This window comes from Cetorhinus maximus, chromosome 18 (assembly GCF_964194155.1).
Source record: "Cetorhinus maximus chromosome 18, sCetMax3.hap1.1, whole genome shotgun sequence".
Lineage (NCBI taxonomy): Eukaryota > Metazoa > Chordata > Chondrichthyes > Lamniformes > Cetorhinidae > Cetorhinus > Cetorhinus maximus.
Genome location: NC_135896.1, coordinates 17,321,333 through 17,343,356, shown reverse-complemented (window position 1 = coordinate 17,343,356; position 22,024 = coordinate 17,321,333). Strand labels below are relative to the sequence as shown.

Sequence of the window (22,024 nt, the reverse complement as noted above, 5' to 3'; positions counted from 1 at the left end):
GTGTGTGAGGCATTCAGTGCAGATATCCCTTCTGCTGGTGCGAGATCCCTGTAGACTGTAACCCTTAGAGTGCCTGATGCCCTTATGAGTGTGTGAGTTGTCACAAAAAGCCGATTACCGCCACAAATTACTTACAGGTACATTGAACTTTTTAAGGAAGACTTGTGTGTTTTTATAGAAATACAAGCAAGGACACTGTGCAAAAGATGGCTGATAATGCAAAGTGACCACTTTCTGGAAAATCCCTATGTGGATTATACTGACAGACCTGTCCTGATAGAATGTGGAATGTCACACCTGAAAAAGATGTCTTGTCCTTCTTCAAGCAGAAACACTTGGAAGGGAGATAGGAAAACTGCAAAAGGCTGAACTTTAATCTCCTGTGGCTGTGGAGACAGAAGATTAATTTGAACATCTCAAATCTCACATCTCAAAAGCACCCAAAAATCCATCTCCTGTTGATTTATATCTCAGAACGTGTAAATAATTCTGATTTAAATGCAAGATGGCTGTTTCCTCTCCTGGAATGCACAGGAAAAATAGGTTAAAAAGCTAACTGCAGAACAGTGCAGCGTGTGCTGGTGTGCTGTGAGAGTGATAGCACAAGAAGACCAACTAATCACCCCTGCAGTTGCGGGTAAAGTCGCTCTCTCTCTCTCTCTCTCTGTCTCTCTCTCTCTCTCTCTCTCTATTGTTGGAGGTAAGGCTCAGCAGAAGCCACAATCAAAAAGGAAATACTGCAGCCTCTTCAGCTATCCTGCAGAACCAAGTGTCTCCAAACAAACTGCAAAACTGCCAGAGTCAACTCTACCAGAATCACTCAACTTAACAGCCACAATGTACCGCCATCTACACCTCACGGACAAGCCAAAGACTAATTTGTATGTTTTTTTAAACCTTTGCTTGGACCCTTAACTTCTCATTTCTAACCTGTGTGTATGTGTGTTGTGTTATTATTGTTTTTTCTCGGGTGTTAGTAACTAATAAAGTTACTTTTCCTTTGGCTCAAGAAAGCCTGGTTAAATTGGCTCCTTCAAAAAAATAAATACATATGGACTGGAAAAAGGTATCTACGGGGTGGGGTGGGGGGAAGGGATCCCTTTTAAGTTAACCTTGTTGCTACCAACTGAGAGGGTTGAATAAAGAAGGGGAGCCAGCTCATTCCTCCTCACCCGGGCGCATAACAAAATTGGGGTCCCATTCAGGAAGTTAACAGATTGGGGGATCTCGCCTGGGGTGGGGACAGGTCATAACAGAGTCCAAATTGAGTAGAAGGTAGACTTACCCCGGTGGAGCAGACAAGGTCACTCATCCTCTTCCTGCACCGCAGCATACTCATTTTCTGTGTACCACGGACACATACCTCCCTGGTGACCACTTCCCAGGCTGATGAGGTCAGGTTGGTTGCTCTCCTACTGCCATCCCTTGGGAAGAGGACATCTCGGCACTTGCGGGCAGCCTGGAGCCGTGGCTGAAGCATGGTGCACAGGGCTTGCTTCTCCTGGTAGACATCGTGGTTGTGTTACACCACATACCTGGCCTGTAGAGAGTGAATGTGTGTTTGGTCACTGCTTAGACATGGCGCTAGCAACTCGCCGATGCATAACTAATGAGATTTCAAGCAGAAACTCGGGCATGAGAACCTGCCCCACCGACCAGCAGGAAACAAGTTGACCACTCCACCTGATTATTCCGAAAAATGGAAAATTCTGCCCTACATCTTCAGTATCTTGCTCTTTTTTTTGCACAGGACAAGTCACAAAGATGCAAGAAGAATGTCCTTTTGAGGCAAGGTTTAAAGGACAACGGAATTGTCGGGAAAATTCCAGAGTTCATCTAATGTACAGCCATGAACACAGAAATGAGCAAAAACAAAGGATCCGGTCAAATAGTATATGCATGTTCCCCTATTTCAATCACCGCAACATTGGTGGTTGTGCCTTCAGCTGTCTCGGCACTTATCTCTGGAATTTCCCCACCTCTCCCCCTCCCCCCTCCTTTAATTGACCTCTCCTTAAAGCCTACAACTTTGACCAAGCTGTTTTTGTCCTAATATACCATTTATTTTTTTATTGTCTGTCTATGTTCCTGCAAAGTGTCTTAGGATGTTTTACTGTAAATGCAAGTTTGATGTTGAAAAAAGTGACAAATTTATTCTTGATGCCTACCAGTTATGCAATACCTACAGTGAAAATGGGTGATTTCTGAAACTTTATTACGGGTATTCCACTACAATTGCACAGCCACCATCCTGTCATAACTAAGCTTTGACTCATTCTTACACACTCCTTTGTTTCATGGGTTTGAGCCAATAACCTGGAGATTGCTAATACTTACTCATCTTCCCAGTGTTATGATTCACTCCCCACAAACGAGTCAACACTTACATTTTACAAACCTTCACATGGGAATCAGGTAAGTTTTCAATTCAGGGATTCAGTCTCATTAATGAGAGGCATCACAATGTGGGAATTTAGAGTGTTCTCCTCCTTGCTGAGTGACAGTTCTAATAAATCCTACCGATGCTGCCAGACCTGCTGAGATTTTTCAGGTATTTCTGTTTCTGTTTTTGTTTTGTCTAATAAATCCTACGTCAGGCTTAGCACATGTCTGCAGTGAGTGAAACTTTCTTACATATTCACAGAAAAAGCATCTTACATGGGTGCTCCACTTCACATCTCACGTGTACGTACCTCTGAATGTTGCAGCTCTGACAGAAAGAAATGCTGGTACCACACAAGAGGTCGACCAGGACCAAGAATCATAGAATGACACAGCACCAAATGAGGCCATTCAGCCCAATGTGCATGTGCTGCCCCTTCAGTAGAGCTAACCAATTAGTCCTACTGCCCTTCCTTTTCCATGTAGCCTTGCAAATTTTTCCTCATTAATTATTTAACCCAATTCCCTTTTGAAAATTCAAATCTGCTTCCACTACCCTTTCAGGCTGTGCTTTCCAGGTGACAGCAACTCGCTGTGTCAAAATATTCCTCTTCACCTCGTCTCTGATTTTCCTTTTGCCAATTATCTTCTGTAGTGTAAGGGTCTGGCATACATAGGGTTTATGTGGGACTGAATACAGTACTGCCCACACAGTGATATAACAGAGCACATGACCCGCATTCAGGGTCAGCTGAGTGTTGGACAGAGCCATGTGTGCCAGCAAGCATGGAGACAGCTCTTAGCTTTTACCCTTTACTGTATGCTTGTAAATAGCTCTAAGAGTCAATAGAGACTTACAGTTCATCTACATATGATTACGAAGACTTCTTCAGACCCACCAAACAATAACCAACACCTTACAACACCTCCAATCTGTATCCTTTGGTCACTGATCTTCCTGATATTGGAAACAGTTCCTTCTTGTTTACGCTTCATGTAAAAGAGAAAGAAAGAAGAGGGACATTGATGACACGCTCTAGGACTACTACTTGTTCTTGTTCTGACCTAGTGACATTTTTTTGAGTATGCTTCCCTTCTCTACTCATCCGCTACCATCACATTGTCCATCGTTGATGACGGGAACAAGTCATAGAGTCATTTACGACATGAAGAAGGCCATTTAGCCCATTGACTCTATGCTGGCAGTGTAGGCTAAAACAATGCTTGCCTCTTCTTTGGCTGTGTGGAATGTTCTTTGCTCAAATCCCCATTCAGGCTTCCTCCATGAACTTTTATTCTGTTACATTAATGAATGCTTCCTTCTGACACTCTGAAGAAGTGTACTCATTATGCTTCTCCTGTTCCGCTATCCATCAATTTTGTATGGTCCATATCTGGCATAATATTGAGGAAGTAGTAGGCCTGAATGGACCAGTTTTCTTACATTTCACATGCTGATTGACCTGCTGTTGATTTCTATGTTACTTCATACACATGCAAAATTTGATTAAGTAGCAATGCCTGATTTTGCTATTAGCTATGATAACTTCACACATGGAGAGCTAATGTAAGAGGTTGGTATTGTGATCTCACCTATTTGAATATGTGTACCGTCGTGAATGAATGAATTCCCCAAAGATCTGACAAACGTCAGCTCTGAAAGTTGGCAGCTCTTCAAGACCCTTTTATGGAGCTGCACCAGAATGACAATGTAATATCCCTCACTGTGAATTCCTGACCTCAAATGTTCTACCAAGGGGAAATAGTGAATGGAGGCCAGTCAGGTCCCCACAGGGAGGTCAGGGAAATCAGCAGGCAAACCACTCTTGGCCAATCTAGGACATCCATCAATCAGGTTAAGAGCAATACTGGCAGAATGTTGGCAATAATTTATCTGTCTGTTTTTAGTAAGTGAGGGCATGCTAAATGCCTTCAAATTAAGATAATGAGATTTTTAAACATGATAGATAGATAGATAGATAGATAGATAGATAGATAGATAGATAGATAGATAGATAGATAGATAGATAGATAGATAGATAGATAGATAGATAGATAGATAGATAGATAGACAGATAGACAGACAGACAGACAGACAGACAGACAGACAGACAGACAGACAGACAGACGGATAGTAGATAGATAGATAGATAGATAGATAGATAGATAGATAGATAGATAGATAGATAGATAGATAGATAGATAGATAGATAGATAGATAGATAGATAGATAGATAGATAGATAGGCAGACAGACGGATAGTAGATAGATAGATAGGCAGACAGACGGATAGTAGATAGATAGACGGATAGATAGACAGATGGGTAGATATATAGACAGACGGACAGACAGGCAGACAGATGGATGGATAGATAGATAGATATTAAAATTATGTTAACTAAAGAAGAGCTAGGCAGAAGATGTTCAGAAATGAGCATACACTGAATCAGAGCCTGTAGCCCAGACTGAAAACACTGACAACTTGCCAGAGGACCTGGCCTTGTTAATCTGGGAACTGAGCCAACATTCTAATGCCCCTTTTATTTGGATATAACCCCTCGCACACCAATTATTCAAGATTGTTTGTGCCATAGAATTATATTCATTGGAAAAAAAAGGATGGCTTTAAAAACTACAGTCACTCGCTTGGCAGCATACCAGACACTTGGCGTCATTATAGAGCAGGACATATGAGACTACTTCTATTATGGCAGCAGTATTTTCATATACTTTGTCAACTTAAATTTAAGGAGTCCTACAACATGGATGCTCGTTGGCACAAATGTGGGAGAAGGGGCAGTTAGTTCCACGGGCAGAGTTTTACCCTTGGCGGGGGTGCTCGGCGGGGGCGAGTGCGGCAGGTGGTCGGGAAGCCGCCCACCGCCCGCGATCGGCACGGGGCCGTGATTTCACACTGGTGGGCCAAGTAAAGCCCGCCTAGCGTGAAAGGCGAGCGGCAGCGCTGCCTGTGTGGGGTTGAGCGGGCCGGGCACGAACTTCGCACACGCACGCGAGTGAGCGCTTTATAATCTCCCTGAGGCACAGAGCTGCCTTTGGGAGGTGAAGAGACATGAAAACAATAAAAACGTAATGAAACATGTCCCCCCTCTGTCACACGAGCAGGGACATGTTATTCATGAAAAATTTGAGTTTTTATTTTATTTATATTTGCTTTTGGAAGCCTCATCCCGCCCGTGGGTGATGTTTCCAAAAAAACGGAAAGGCCCCTTGGCCTTTTCGCCTGCCCGTCAACCGTCAGGTTGGATGGGCAGCGAAAAATGTAATTTAATTGATTACAGAATGGCCTTAACAGGACTTTTAATTGTCTGCGGGGCTCGCTGCCGGCTCTGGGTGTGCCCACCGACTGAGTTATCGCGCGACTGCGCATTGACGTCGGCGCGCTCGACTGACACCAACACGCGCCAATTCGTGCTCGGGTGGGTCGGGCGCCCGCCCGCCGAGCGAAAATTCCTGCCCCCGATTTTCGAGTCCTGAACGTGTTTAAGTACATTTTGGATCGATGTTAAGGCCACTGTTTAAGATGGTCAGTAGCGGACGTGATGGAGTGGAAGGATTGCAGAGGATCATGCCACGTGCAGATTTACAGAATAGCAGGCACAATACATGGAACAGAATCATAGGCCGGAATTTTATATCCCGGGGGGGTTGGGGGCTGGCGTCCCGTCCGGCCGCAAAATAGCGCGATGGTGCCGGGCGAGCTTCCCGACGTCATCACGCACCTACGCGATATCTCGCTCGGTGGGCACGCACGGCCGTTGGAAGTCCGCCCGCCGACAGTTAAGCGACCAATTAAGCCCATTAGGGAAGCAATTGAAAGTGATTTTTCACGGCCTGTCCACTTTTCCAGTTGGCGGACGAGCCAATCGGCCAGGCGGCCTTTACGTTTTTGCTCAAACCTCGACCCAGGGTGGGATGAAATCTCTGTGGGGAAATAAAATAAAAAGAGATACCCGGGGACTGGATTTTTTATGAGGTACGCTTTCAGATGCTTGGTTGTGCTGCAAGGACATATTTTGCAGCATTTTTGCTGTTTTGTTTATTCTGTGGAGATCTGCAGCTCCCTGAGGTAGCTGTCTGCCTTCAGGGAGCTCCCTGGAAACCTCACCAGCACCCGCCGTGATAAGACCATAAGACATAGGAGCAGAAATTAGGCCATTCGGCCCATCGAGTCTGCTCCGCCGTTCAATCATGGCTGATAAGTTTCTCAACCCCATTCTCCCGCCTTCTCCCCGATGTCAGCTCCCGGCCTCTTCCCGCCCCCCCACCAGCAGTGCTGGGCCTTTCTCAGCGCGTCTTTCCTGCTGCTGGCCATTAATTGACCAGCCAGCATGAAATCGCGGTCAGGGGCCTGTTTCCCGTCTGCTCCTGGGCCCGCCAATCACGCACGCCCGACGAGCGTAAAATTCAGACCACAGAAACATAACATGGTTACAGCACAGAAGGAGGCAATTTGGCCCATCATGTCTGTGCTGGCCCTCTGATGGAGCAATTCACCGAGTGCCACTCCCCTGCCTTTTCAACATAGCCCTGCAAATTTTTCCTTTTCAGATAATGATCCAATTCCCTTTTGACAGCTTCAATCTCCCTTGCCCCCACCACAATCTTAGACAATGCATTCCAGATCCCAAACACTCGCTGTGTGGAAAAGTTTGCCCTCATGTCGCCATTGCTTCTTTTGCCAATTACCTTAAATCTGTGTCCCCTGGTTCTCGATCCTTCCACCAACAGGAACAGTTTCTCCCTATCTAGTCTGTCCAGACTCCTCATGATTTTGAATACCTCAATCAGACAGCAAAGATCTAAAATGCAGAGTTTCCCAAATTGTCTTCTGCAGAACCCTGGGGTTCCGTACAATATATCAAGGGCTTCTGCGGTAGAGTGGGCGGAGTGTAGGAGTAGGCCAGGCTTGTCCAACTTGTGGGATTCAACTCATTCAACTGACATACATTTGAAAAATGCCATAAAGCTGCCTGGTCCAATCAGACACTGGTTTCTCACTGCATTGGCTACTGATAGTCTCACTAGTGTGTTTGGATGAGCAGGAAACAGTGGGGAAGTAAGTTTCAAGGTAAGCCCCATGGCAAGAGCAAAAGGTAGAGCAGGCTTTTGAGTGAGAGGCCCTCGCAGCGAGAGGCCAAGTAGGCCTCAGAGAAAGAGGGCAAGTGGGCCTCAGAGCGAGAGGTAGAGTGGGCCTTAGAGCTAGGGAGAGCATGGGCCTCAGAGTGAGAGGGCAAGTGGGCCTCGGAGTGAGAGGGAAAGCGTGCCTTGGAGTGAGAGGGCAAGCGGGCCTCAGAATAGGGGAGAGAGCAACACTTGGGGCAGAGGTAGAGCTGGCCCCGGAGCGAGAGGGAGAGCGGGCCTTGGAATGAGGGGGCCTTGAAGTGAAGGAGAGGGCACGCCTAGGAGCGAGAGGGCGAGCGGGCCTTGGTGTGAGAGGTAGAGCCGGCCTTGTAGCGAGAGAGAGGATGGGCCTTGGAGCGAGAGGGGAAGCGAAACACAGAGCAAGAGGGAGAGTGGGCCTCAGAGCAGGAACAAGAGAGAGAGCAGGCCTTGGAGCATGAGCGATAGGGAGAGTAGGCCTCGGAGTGAGAGGCAGAGTGGGCCTTGGAGTGGGAGGGTGAGCAGGCCTCGGAGTGAGAGGAAGAGTGGGCCTCAGAGCGAGAGGGAGAGTGGGCCTTAGAGCAGGAACAAGAAAGAGGGAAAGGGCCTCAGAGCGAGAGGCGGAGCAGGCCTTAGAGCAAGAGGGAGAGCAGGCCTTAGAGCAAGAGGGAGAGTGGGCCTCAGAGCAGGATTGAGAGGGAAAGCGGGCCTCAGAGCGAGAGGGAGAGCGGGCCGTGGAGCGTGAGTGAGAGGGAGAGTGGGCCTCAGAGTGAGAGACACAGTGGGCCTCAGAGCAAGAGGGAGAGTGGTCCTCAGAGCAAGAGGCAGAGTGGTCCTCAGAGCAGGGACAAGAGGGAGAGTGGGCCTCCGATGAGAGGGAGAGTGGGCCTTTGAGCGAGAAGGAGAGTGAGCCTTTGAACGAGAGGGAGAGCGGGCCTTGGAGTGAGAGGGAGTGCGGGCCTTGAAGCGAGAGGGAGAGTGGGCCTTAGAGCAAGAGGAAGAGCGGGCCTTGGAGGGAGAGGGAGAGCGGACCTTGGAGGGAGAGGGAGAGCAGGCCTTAGAGCAGGAGCAAGAAGGAAAGCGGGCTTTAGAGCAGGAGAGAGAGGGAGAGTGGGCCTCAGAACAAGAGGAAGAGTGGGCCTTAGAGGGAGAGGGCGAGCGGGCGTCAAAGCGAGAGGGAGAGTTGGCCTCAGTGCAGGAACGAAAGAGAGAGCGGGCCTCGGAGCGAGAGGGAGATTGGGCCTCAGGGCAGGAACAAGAGGGAGAGGGGGCCTCAGAGCAAGAGTGGGCCTCAGAGCGAGTGGGAGGCTGGGCCTCAGAGCAGGAACGAAAGGGAGACTGGGCCTCGGAGTGAGAGGGAGAGAGGGCCTTGGAGCGGGAGGGAGAGAGGGCCTTGGTCCATGAGCGAGAGGGCAAAAGGGCCTCAGAGCTTGAGGGAGAGTGTGGCGAGGGGGAGAATGGGGTAAGGGTGGGGTGGGAGAAATGGGCCCATCGCCATGTGAGAGAGAGGGGAGTGTGTGTGTGTTTGTGTGTGAGAGATAGAGGGGAGGCTGTGAGTGTGTGCATGTGTGGGTGAGAGAGGTGAGAGTGGGTGTATGTGAGTATCTGTGAGTCTGTGTGTGTGTGTGTGTGTGTGTGTGAGAGAGAGGGGTGATTGTGTGAGAAAGAGGGGTGAGAGTGTGAGTGTGTGTGCACGAGAGAGAGGGGAGATTATGTGCTTGTATGTGTGCGTGTATCTGTATGTGGGTGTGTGTGAGAGAGATGGGAGCGTGTGTGTTTGTGTGTGTCTGTGTGAGAGAGAGAGAGAAAAGGGAGTGAATGTGTGTGTGAGAGAGAGGGGATGCTGTGAGGGTGTTCATGTGTGTGTGAGAGAGAGGGGATGCTGTGAGGGTGTTCATGTGTGTGTGAGAGAGAGGGGAGAGTGTGTGTTTGTGTGTGTCTGTGTGAGAGAAAAGAGGGTGTGAGCGTCTGTGTGAGAAAGAGAGGGGAGGCTGTGAGTGTGTTTGTGTGTGTGAGAGAGAGGGAGAGTGTGTGTTTGTGTGTGTCTGTGTGAGAAAGGGGAGGCTGTGAGTGTGTTTGTGTGTGTGTGAGAGAGAGGGGAGAGTGTGTGTTTGTGTGTGTCTGTGTGAGAAAGAGAGGGGAGGCTGTGAGTGTGTTTGTGTGTGTGTGAGAGAGAGGGGAGAGTGTGTGTTTGTGTGTGTCTGTGTGAGAAAGAAAGGGGAGGCTGTGAGTGTGTTCGTGCGTGTGTGTGAGAGAGGGGAGAGTGTGTGTGTTTGCAAGACAGAGGGGAGAGTGTGTTTGTGCATGTGCAAGAGAGAGGGAAAAGTGTGTGTGCGAGAGGGAGGAGTGTGTGTGTCTGTGTCTGATATGAGAGTCCAGCTCTCCAGTATCTCTCCTAGTATTAAACAAATTCGTGAGCAAAAGAAGCAGCATCACTCCTCCCATTAAAAATGACAAAAAGGTAAGACTTAAGTACTATGTTGAATAAGAGAACTTTTAAACTTTTACACATGTACATATATAAGAAATAGAAGAGACTTCTATAAATTTGTTTTTGTATGTTTGTATCTATGCACAAAAACAATCAAGTTATTGTGGTTTAACTCTTCAACAATAAGAAGAATGTTTCTTCAGGGCTCTGTCAATACTCTGGGGAAGTCAAAAGGGCCAGAGAGGGGTTTGGGAAACACTGCTCTAATGGATATTGCCTGATTTCTCATCCATTTAAATTAACTAACAAAATCAGCCAGGCATCCTTACGAGCATGGAATCCTAACCGCTCTAATTTTCCATGCACCATTCAGGCAATCTATAAAGCCTAGGCACTGATAGAAGGAAAGTTTGTTCCATGCTGTTTCCCCCTATATGTTGTGAGGTAGGTCTACATGGACGCCTTCTGGTGCCCTTTCCTTGCCTTTCATTTTCGAGGTTCTCGTTGTGATATTTGAAGCAACTGGTATTGAAGTATATTGCTTTGGTACCATTAATATACTGTAAATGCGAATATATACAAAGGAGTCACTAAAATAAAAATATATACTTTGAAAAAAGGTTTGATTTCCTTTCCATTTTTGTTTGTTGGAGGTCACTCTGGCTTCAGTCGACAATGATTTCAGTGGAAACAAAACTTGGGAAAGGTATTAATTGATAGCTGAACCATTTATACTGTGGCCCAAAGTCAAAATCGCCCCAGTTGATTTTGCAATGCATTTATCGATTCAGTAAAAACAGTTACATGTCTTACTGAGTGACCGAGAGGGACACCTGGTAAATATTTTTTTGTTTATTTTTTTTTTGATTACGTGGTCTGGTTAAATACCTTAGGGCAGTTACTGAGCCTAAGTCTGTGAGCAAGCTGAAAAATCAATTGTTATTCACCTTGTTATACTTCAGTTTGAACTACATGTCAATTCAGCTTCTTCATAACATTGGCATAGCTCAGTTGATTAGCATTCTCACCTCTGAAGCAGCAGGTTGTGGTCCTGACCTCCAGTCTCGAACTTGAGCACGTAATCTAGCTTGACATTTTTGTGCAGGGATGAATCCATCAGTGAAGCGGGAGTGCTGGACTGTTAGGGTCGCAGTCCTTCAGACTAGATACCAAAGTGAGTTTTGATGCGGGAGTTTAAAGATAAGTCACTATATGAAATATTCAGGCCAATATACTTCCCTCAGACAGCTAAAGTATCAACAGGTATGGTAGCATAGTGGTTATTTTACTGAGCTAGTAATTCAGAGGTCTGAACTAATAATCTAGAGACGTAAGTTCAAATCCCACATGGTAGTTAGGAATTTAAATTTGGCAAATTAAATGAAACTTGAATAAAAAGCTAATATTTGTAATGTGCGCGTTCCTACAACACATTAAGTACAGAAGTTTAAGAAGGCAGCACACCACCACCTTCACAAGAGCAATTAGGAATGGGCAATAAATGCTGGCCTGGCCAGCAACACCTACGTCTTATAAATAATTTTTAAAAATTAAAATGGTGACCGTGGAAGTACTGGACAGGAGTAAAAAGTTGAGTGGCTCACTTAATGCCCTTTAGGGAAGAAAACCTGCTGTTTGCACTCATTCAGACCAACATATGACTGTGTGGTTGACTGTCCTCTGAAAACCACAACTAAAGACTATAATAAAAATAAAAATATACAGCATCAACCTAGGCTCTGGAATCAGAGAGGACAAAAGGCAAACCCTGACCAGTCCACCCTACAAAGATATCCTCAGTAACACCTGGGGACTTGTGCCAAAATTGGGAGAGCTGTCCATAGTCTAGTCACACAATAGCCTGATAGATTCATACCTTACAGCCAATGTTCCAGACAGCTCCATCACCATCCCTACGCATGTCCCATTGGAAAGACAGATCCAGCACAGTGGTACACAGTCGGAAGGGAGTGACCCTGGGAGTCCTCAACATTGACTCTGGACCCCATGAAGTGTTATGGCATCAGATCAAACACAGGCAAGGTTAAAACCTGCTGGGTGGGCCTTAATTGGCCTGCCCACTCAAAATGGCGGCTGGCCCCGTTTCGGCGGCGGAGTTCGGCTGCCCGCCCGCCGCCGAGCCGATGGGGCCCGCCCGCCATCCGAGGGCAAAATTCTGCCCGCTGAGTTGTTCCAGCATTTTCTGTTTTTTTATTCCGCTTGACTCCAGACCTCATTACAGCCTTGGAGGAGAGGTGAGAGTGACTGCCCTTCACACCAAGGCAGCATTTGACTGAATGTGGCACCAAGGAGTCCTGGTAAAATGAAAGTCAGTGGGAGCAGGGGGAAAGCTCCATTGACTGGAGGCATCTCTCGCACAAAAGGAAGTGTTGTGCTTATTGGAGGCCAATTGTCTCAGCCCCAGGACTTCGCCACATGAGTTTGTTGGGGCAGCAGTGTAGACCCAGCCTTCTCCAGTTGCTTCATCAATGTCCATCATAAGGTCGGAAGTGGGGTTATTTGCCACTGATTGCAGTGTTCAGGACTATTCATGACTCCTCAGATAATGAAGCAGTCCGTGCCCACATGCAGAACGATTCAGGGTCCCTGACCAAGAAAACGAAAATGTTCAGAAGTGAATCAAATGAAGGAAAAAGTGATTCCTTCTAACCATCTGACTTTTACAAAAGGAGTGAAATTTGCAGCAGTCACACTTTGACAGGTGCCCAAGAATATACAGTTTTATTGCATCCCTATCCAACCCAGATTTACAAAGATTACAGCGGTGAAACTACAATAATTCTGAATAGAATAAGCATTCAGGTTTTATATAGCTGATCTGTGCTCTAATAGCTGCTAAGTAGACATGGAAAATCTTATTAATTCTCCCTCATCTTCCAGGGAATCTGGATGCCTCTCAAGAGGGAGGGCAAGTCCCAATCCAAATTTGGATTCAGATTTCTGAAGAATCCAATTAAACTGCCGGCAGCTTCATTTGTTAACCATGGCAATCGTCTGCTGTTACTTTTTGCATAGAATGTGCAGGGAATAGTTGTGGCCAGTTGTGAATTGATCCAAACTGGTCAATTTTGAGACTAATCCAAAGAGGTCTGAATTCTCTGTTTTGGGATTTATCTGTTCTGCACTTTAATGGCCTGAGTTTTGCGTTCGTTGGGTGCGCGCGATCGGCGTGTCCGGGAGCGGTCGAGAAACAGCCCCCCAACCGGGATCGGCCCCCCCAACCGCGATTTCATGCAGGCTGGCCAATTAATGGCCGGCCAGCGTGAAACGTGTGCCGAAAGGCTCAGCGCTGCCCGAGTGAAGGCGGGAAGAGGGCGGGTGACTATGTCACCGTGGGCCTGGATGAGCACTTCCACTGAGCTCCCTGAAGGCAGTCAACTGCCTCAGGGAGCCTTAGACCTCCAAATAATAAAACAAGGCACAAAAAAGCTGTAAAAAAACACATCCATGCAGCACAATCAAGCACCTGAAAGCGAACCTCATAAAAAAAAGTTTCCAGATATTACTTTTTATTTTATATCCTAACAGAGATTTCACCCAGCCCTTGGATGAGGCTTCATTAAGAATGTAAAGGCCACCTGGCCAATTGGCCGGTCTGCCAACTGTAAGGTTGGGCCGGCCACGAAAAATCGCTTACAATTGCATCATTAATGGGCATTACTTGCCCGTTTAATTTGCGATGGGCGCTGTTCTGACTGCTGCACTCATGCACCGAGCGAAATGTCATGCCAGCGCGCGATGACGTTGGGACGCTCGTCCGACTTCACCTCACGCGATTTTACGCCCATTCGGGTCGGGCACACGCCTGCCCGCGGAACGTAAAATTCCACTCATATTTCTTTAGTGCTCCTTCCTGGCTCAACCCTAAATTGAGCTCATCTTCTTGATAGTTGTCCACAGTTAAGCATATTCTCGCCAATGCAGCAAAAGCATGCATTTGTCTTCCAAATTAACCACGCTATTTGCATCCATAGAGTACCCATGGCTGGATGAGAAGACCCCACTTTACACATGCAGTTCAGGGTGGCCACAACGTTTAAACATTCAGAAAACAATTTTTTTTTTCATTCCATTTCTCGCTGATTGTTTTTACAGGGTATTTTTCAAGTGAAATAGTTACAGGTAGGGTTGCCAACCTTCTGCCCAATCTTGGGCCAGGGTATTTAGGTCGGCGAGTGGGGGGGCGGGTCCCGCTCACCGAAGCGTAAAATGACCCCGGATGATGTTGGGCGGAACTCCCGACCTCACCCCGCCTCATTTCCATTTTCAGGTCGGCGGGGGTGCAGCCGAATCAGCTGTGCGCCCGCCGACCTGTCAACAGCCTATTGAGGCCAATAAGAAAGTAACTCAAGTAATTAATGGACCTGCCCAACCTGTCCAACGTTAAGGTTGGTGGGCAGGCCGGGAGCCCTGGCGGGCTTCAGAAAAAGCATGAAACCTCATCCACAGGCGGGATGAGGTTTCATGAGGGTTTTAAAAAATTTAATAAAAGTTTGATTATAAGTGATGGACTTGTCCCAACTCAGGTGACAGTGTCACATGAGGGGACATGTCGGGGAAATTTTATTTTTGTACATTTACCATTTTTAAATTTGTCGTCGATCTCCCTGAGGTGGCACTTAGCCTCAGGGAGATGAGTGCGCTCTTTCACACGCATACGCGAAAGAGTGCGCTCTCAGCTGAGGGAATCCCCCCCCGCCCGCACAGGGACCGCATAGCACTCTCTGGTGGATGTCACGCTTAATTAAGGCCCGCCCATGTAAAATGGCAGTGCACACCGATCGGAAGTGCGTCTGCACGTGCCTGCTCCTACACTTCCCCCACCGACGGGGGGAAAATTCTTCCCCTGGTGTCTCCAGCAATTGAATATTAGTCTCTTAGACATTACTGCAAGTAATCGAGAAGAAAAATCATAGGGCATTAAATAAAAAAAGGCTGCTATTTCATTTTCTTTGAGTACTTTAATTTATTAGTCAGAAAGATATTGGAGATGGAGAAAATGGCTGCTTCACTGGGCGGCGCAGTTAAAGGTGAGAGGTCCTGTGATGCAACTTAAAGAAACGCGTCCAGCCTCGAGTTAGCAGCCATAGATACAAACCTGGCCGCCGATATCTTCATCAAAGTCTCGTTTACAGTTGAGACATGGGTGGCCCAATCTCCAGAAAAATGTTTCAAGAGGAGTTATGTACCTATATACAAGTTTCTATATGTGCTAGATATCAGACTTGTCCATGCAAGAAATTACACTTTCAATACTGTCAAATCCTCAAGAGGCCAGTTCTGTTTTGCCAAAGAATCAGTAAGAAAGAAGCAATTTTATGAGAGATGAACTTGCATTAGTAAGAGCTGAGACAACTGAACAAAAAGAGGCACAATAGGCTCGACTTAACTGAAAGCCTGTTAAGTAAAGGTGCCTCTTAAATGAATAGAAATTGCAATCTATTTTCTGTCCACACCCACATGACACCAGCTTTTCAATTGGACTAGGTGGCTTAATTCCAAGAACTGAATGTCACTCACAATTGCCTGCCACACCTCTTGGTTTTAGTGGCACTTCACATCTCCACTGCTCTTATGATTATTTCCCCCCCTGATATTACTCTTGTTCTCTTAATCCTGACAGTGTTCTGCGTGTAATATGAACTGCAAGCCTTAACTCTTGGATTATACTTTACACCCCTAACATTAAGTCCCTATATCCTATCCTTTTTGTGTTGTTATGTCTCTTGTTATATCGTGATTCCAAAAAAAACTCTACCGGCTGTAAGTAGACAGTTTTGTGGGTAGAATAATGAGGTGAAGCAAGTTGGAGTATTCAACTGAGTCGGGGGGTGCGGTAGGGAGGCTGGGGGTGGGGAGGTTGAGCGGCGTACTGAAGAGAAAAAGTCTGCTGATATTGTCAGAACTAATTTAATACCAGTATGTCTCCCTTCTGCTGTTCAAGTAATGCTGTAATGAGTCACTATCGAATTATTGATCCACACAACTTGTATTTATTGCTGACAAAAATGCCATTTTTTAATTATTTCGTGGGATGTGAGCATCGCTGGCTAGGCCATCATTTGTTGCTCATCCTTAATTGCCCTTGAGAAGATGTCAGTGAGCTGACCTCTTGAACAATTGCAGCCCATCTGGAGAAGGTACACCCACAGTACTGTTAGGAAGTGAGCTTTAGGACTTTGACTCAGTGACAATGAAGGCATGGCGATATAGTTCCAAGTCAGAATGGTGTGTGACTTGGAGGGGAACTTGCAGGCAGTGCTGTTCCCATGCTGCCCTTGTCCTTCTAGATGATAGCGATCACGGGTTTGGAAGGCGCTGCCAAAGGATCCTCGGTGAGTTGCTGCATTGTATCTTGCACATTGTTGCCAATGTGAGTCGGTGGTGGAGGGAGTGAATGTTAAAGATGTGGATGGGGTGCCAATCAAGAGGGCTGCCTTGTCCTGGACGGTGTCAAGCTTCTTGAGTGCTGTTGGAGCTGCACTCATCCAGGCAAGTAGAGAGTATTCCATCACACTCCTGACTGGTGCCTTTAGATGGCGGAAGGTCTTTGGGGATTCAGGATGTGAGTTAGTCACCTCAGGATTCTCAGCCTCTGGCTGCTCTTGTAGCCTAAGTACTTATATGGCTGCTCCAGTTCAGTTTCTGGTCAATGATGTCTGCCAGGGTGTTGATGTTGTGGGATTGAGTGAAGGTAATGCTGTTGAATGTATAGGGAAGGAGGTTAGATTATCCCTTGTTGGAAATGGTCATTGTCTGGCACTTGTGCGGCGCAAAATTTACTTGCTATTTATTACTTACTACTGAATATTGTCCTAATTAGAGCAATATATAAGTGGATATAGAAACAAAAACTGCTGGAAAAACTCAGCAGGTCTGACAGCACCTGTGGAGAGGAAGACAGAATTAACAGAGTGACTCTTCATCGTACGAAACGTTAACTGTATTCCTCTCCACAGATGCTGTCAGACCTGCTGAGTTTTTCCAGCAGTTTGTGTTTTTGTTTCAGATGTCCAGTGTCTGCAATATTTTGCCATTCTATAAGTGGATATGTCTACCCTTAAAAGGAAGTAAATGTTATTGTAAAATGATGCCTTAGATGTCTGCATTCCAAGGTGCTGCATTGAATGGACATGCTAGAGGAATCACTCTGGTGCTTTGGGTTTCTTATGGACTTCTTTGAATCCTAGCTCATCCATATTTCCAACGCCAACGCTAAAACTAGAAATTTCAATCCTATTAGGGAATGGCACAGATGGCTGTGGTGGGAATCTTTTCCTACATTTCAGGGAAGGATGTGAGAGATTGCACGAAGGAGCATTGAGAGAATGAGCAGATATAAACATGCTGGGCTTTCACCGTACAATGAGGTTGGGGGAACAAGCAACTTGCAATGTTGGGGTCAATTTCACCACACGGAAGCTGAACTGACATCAGGCCCTTGGTGGGTCTGGTATGACACTGCTAGTGGTTGGATGAAGTAGTGCGGAAGGAGGTTTAAGTGGAGCATAAACCATATGTGGCAGATTGGCCAAAAGAGGCCAGTTTCTGTGCTGTACATTCTATGTGACTCTAATTAAGATTGAATTGGTATCAGTCCATAATGAGGCCCTGTGTGACACTGCTGAGAATGGGCTAGCATTAGAGTGGGGCCCAGTGGAGCAAGAGAAAATCGTGGTAATGTACGGCTGATCGCTGCCACAAATCTCATCGCCCCCACTTACAAATTTCTCCACAGGTGTCATCAGACCTATTCTGCGTCCAGTCAGCAGCAGACACGATACAAGGGCCTGAATTTTTTGGTCATCGGGCGCATGCGATTGGCGGGCACCAGGAGCGGACGGGAAATGGGCCATTGGCCGCGATTGGCCCTGGACCGCGATTTCATGTTGGCTGGTCTATTAAAGGGCAGCCAGCGTGAAACCTGTGCTAAAATGCTCGGCGGTGCCGGGGTGGGGATGGGAAGAGGTCAGGCACTGACGTAACTGAAGGTGCGGGTGAGCGGTGTGAGAGAGCTCAGACAGAGAGGCAGACAGCTGCAGACCTCCACAGGCCAAAGGACACATCAAAAATGCTGCAAAATAAGCCCATGCAGCACAATCAAGCATCTGAAAGCGTACCTCATTAAAAAAACCCAGTCCCCAGATATCTCTTTTAAATTTATTTCCCCATGGAGATTTCACCCCGCCCTGGATCGAGGTTTGAGTAAAAATGTGAATGCCACCTGGGAGAATAGCCCGTCCGCCAACCGGGAATGTGGACGGGCCACGTGAAATCGCTGTTAATTGCATCGTTAGTGGGCTTAATTGCCCATTTAATTGTGCGCAGTCGCCGAGCGAAATATCGCGCGAAGATGTCGGGATGGTCGCCCCACGTCATCTCGCGCTATTTCCCGTCCTTTCGGGTCGGGTGCGCGCCGACCTGTGGGATGTAAAATTCTGGCCAAGGTGTGAGGTCAGTCCAATCCATCGGCCTGAAGTCTGAGAAAAGATGTAGTGGGAAGTAGCTGACTGCTTCTTCAGGGAGTACGAAAGGTCAGATATTTGGAAAGAGAAGCAATAAATCCAAATCCTCCTGTGATAACGCAGGACAGCCACAAGATCATCTGGATCACAAGGGAAATTAGACATGCCCAGCATTATCCCACACTCATGAGTAAATCAACTCACAGGCAAACAAATATATCTCCACCCACTTTTAGACCACCGGGTGAAACAAATATTTTGCATTACTAGACTGGGAAGGTTTGGTGTCTCTCTTTCTCTGGAGTAGACTGCCTGGGAATGCTGTAAGATTTAGCTTTGTAGCACAATCTTACCCATCTGCGCTTCAGGCACTGTTATTTTGTTTTAATGGGGGCAAGCCAATCCTCTGTGTTAGATTTGTGCCAAATCGGTGTGCTCAACAAATTTATCTGACATGATGCAACACAGGTCACTTTTGCATGGTACTCAACAGCTCTCACACATCAAAATATTTTCCGTTCACTGGGGTCGTGGTTAGCTACGATAAGAAAAAACCTTGGCACATTCCATGCATCTTAATAATGTGCAGTGAATAGCACATTAATAGGAACAGTTTGCATTCAAAATATAAATAGACAAACAGAGTTGCTTCCCAAGCACAAAGTGGACAGTTTTGAATGATAAAGCATTGAAAGAGGCCAATTGGCCCATTGTGTTTGTGCCCAATCCTATTAAATTTCACCTACACGTGTGACAGCCATTGCATTTAAAGGGGATTTAATGCCAGTGTTTCAGAAATTCTGTTACCCTAGTATCTTTGAGATGGCATTAATGGCTCAGGCTGGCCTGGTGGTTGTTGTGAACGTCTCAGTGGCCTATCTTACTTTTCTGCGATATTAGTACAAAATATCACTTTCATGACAAGAGTAAAGCCAACATTTTTATGTCAGATCTCAAATGCGACACCACAAATTAAACCATTTCAAAAGAAACATTAAAGAACTTTCTGGAAAACAACTTTTCTGCCCCAAGGAGACAAGAGTCTGTCAACATCACCACACCTAAGTTTTTTTTTTCGAAAGGAAAAAATGAAAATCCAGGGACAATGGGTTCTTTGCTTTCCAGTCAGATACAAGGGGCATCTCTTCACACTGCACAAACATGCAAGGATAAAAGGTGGCTTGTGTGTCAGCATGCCCTGTTAAAATAAAACGCGGTAGTCGACCAAAATCGTATTCAGGTTCACTGGAATGGGGCTCTTGAGGGAGTTGGGGGCTGGGAGATTAAAACTCGCTCTGCCCACTTGATACCAGGAAAAATGAGCATCCAGCTGTTGTGAATGGGCAAGCGGCCCTCTCACCCGAAACAGGCGGAAGGCTGCTTAACTATGCATATCCTGGTCCTACATTGGTTGGAGGGTGCTGACTGTTGAACTTGGCTACTAATGGACAAAGTGTGCACCATGCATCCTTCGCCCACTTTTACTGGATATTGAATGGCCTAACCAACTGCCCTGAAAGGCACAGGTAATTGCTGATTTTTTTTTCTCTATTTTGCTGGTACTAGGACAGCTTCACTTGGGCCTGCACACAAAAAAAACCACTGGCCTGCTTGCGGCCTGTTCTAGGCACATATTCTCCTCCCCTTCCATCATCACCTCACCACAGCTACTCCTTCAAACCCAACTTGCCAGAGAACAAAGCAGGAGCTGGTCAATTTTTTGGCCAGCCAATGGTGAACTGCAGTGCATTTGAATGAGGCCCAGGATTTGGGCTAAAGCCACGCACTTGCAGAAACCGATGAGCATAGCAGCTGTTCCCCTTTGTGTCTATTTTGGGCTTACCTGCTTAAAGCCACTGGGCCTGATATTCAGCTGAAGACTGGGGAAGGATGGATGGATCATCCAAGAAGTTGGTATGAAATTTGGGGCAGAACCCTATTAGTTGGGTTCCCATCCTGTTCAATGTAGCTGTGAAATTCCAATTGGGTGATGACAGAGGAGGTGCTAAGCCTTCTTCGTGCACATGTGGAAGAGCCTTGGAGTTATGTTTAAGTTACCCTGGGGCTTTTGCCCAGTGTGCCATCCAATAGGCCGAACAGAACCCACACCAGCTGAAACATGCTCTAGGCCTTCTAGTATACTCAAGACTCCTGTAGAGAAAGGTAATCGCTTATAGGGGAGATTGATTGCCCATGAAATTATTGCACTTTGCTCCCTTCAGAACATTTAAAAATCAACCATCTCCACCTTTCCTTTGGCTTTTCCTTGGCCTTGCAATTCCTTGGCCGGATCAGTGTCCGGCAGCTTGGGTTTCTGCCTCCAATCCCATTCCTGAAGTACGGGCTGCCTGCCCCAGCTATACAAATGACCCCATCTCAGAAGGGTCTGCTGCACTGGTGCAACTGTAGTGCCTAAATAGGGCCTTGGCAACTGGAGGCACAGCAGTAGATGGTGGACTGATTGAAATTTAGGATACACAAATGACCACGCTTAGAGGAGCACAGGAAACTCAAGGGGTTGTAGGGCTAACCCATTCATTGGAAACAGGCTATATGTCTCCAACTAAGCCAATAAAGAAACCAACATGACAGTGTCCATCTACTAGTATCCTCTGATATAACTTCAGGGCCGCTATCATGCAGGCTTCCAGGCTAACTAAAATTGACTAAATGCTATGTTCACTGAAATCTAGTTTTTTGATTAGCAATCACAATTAGATTAATTAATTTTATTAAAGATGTTATCACTTAAACTCTTTCAAGTGTCATACCTGCATAGTGTCGGCAGTGTCCTGCTTAACGTCCTAGAAGAATTAGCCAACTCTCTTTAATTTGCAGCACACATTTCTTGGCATTTACCTCTGAGTCCTATTAAAATTAATAAATCTCCTGTGCTGACAGATCTCAGGTGTGGACTGTTGAGCCTCCTCCAATTCCTGGTATGTGTGTACCCAAACGCTGGGCCCCTACTCACATTGTGAGCTGTGAACAGGCCCCTCCCTGTAAATGTGTGTGTGTCTCTCTCTCTCTCTCTCTCTCTTTCACTGTGTCTCCGTCTTTTTTTCTCTCAGTAAGGAATTTCCTTTTAGGTTTATTTAATCCATAAATCATGGGTTTTGGATTTGGCTGCCTAGGCGATGGACCTTTACCTGAGGGCTTGGGCACAGGCCCGAGTTGCATTCAGCCTGACACTGCAGTCTGACATTCTCATTGTGGAATCTTGGCAGTGGCTTACGTTACCTACCATAACCTGTCTAAAAAGATACATTCATTAAGGGAATCCTGTTTAGAATAACACAACCAATTTCCTGCAGGGTGCAACACCAGCACATTTTAGGCACAAGTATAATAGTTATTCCCAATATATAGACAGACTAATAAATAACTTTTAATGTGTTTATTGAAACTGATATAGATATTTATCAGGCTGCATTTCTTTTAAGGTGTGGGCAGCTTGCTCCACTAAATTCCCCCAAGGTAGGTGATAAAATATTTCCTAATATTTAATCACATCCAATTAACTGCAAACCTGACATAAATAAATTTCTGGCCAAGTCCGAATGTAAAGAAATCCTTAGCATGTTCCAATTTGTTCCTGAATTAG

General features: G+C 46.4%; 1 long non-coding RNA gene across 2 annotated transcripts in view; it reads left to right on the top strand.

Moving 5' to 3' along the window:
• The first annotated feature begins 9,906 nt into the window (after nt 1-9,906).
• Nucleotides 9,907-22,024, top strand: part of LOC144693453 (uncharacterized) — a 150,494-nt gene continuing 138,376 nt past the window's right edge. For both annotated transcript variants that reach the window (XR_013579530.1, XR_013579529.1), the window contains exon 1: nt 9,907-9,964. This is a non-coding gene — a long non-coding RNA (uncharacterized LOC144693453). The remainder of the gene's footprint in view (nt 9,965-22,024) is intronic.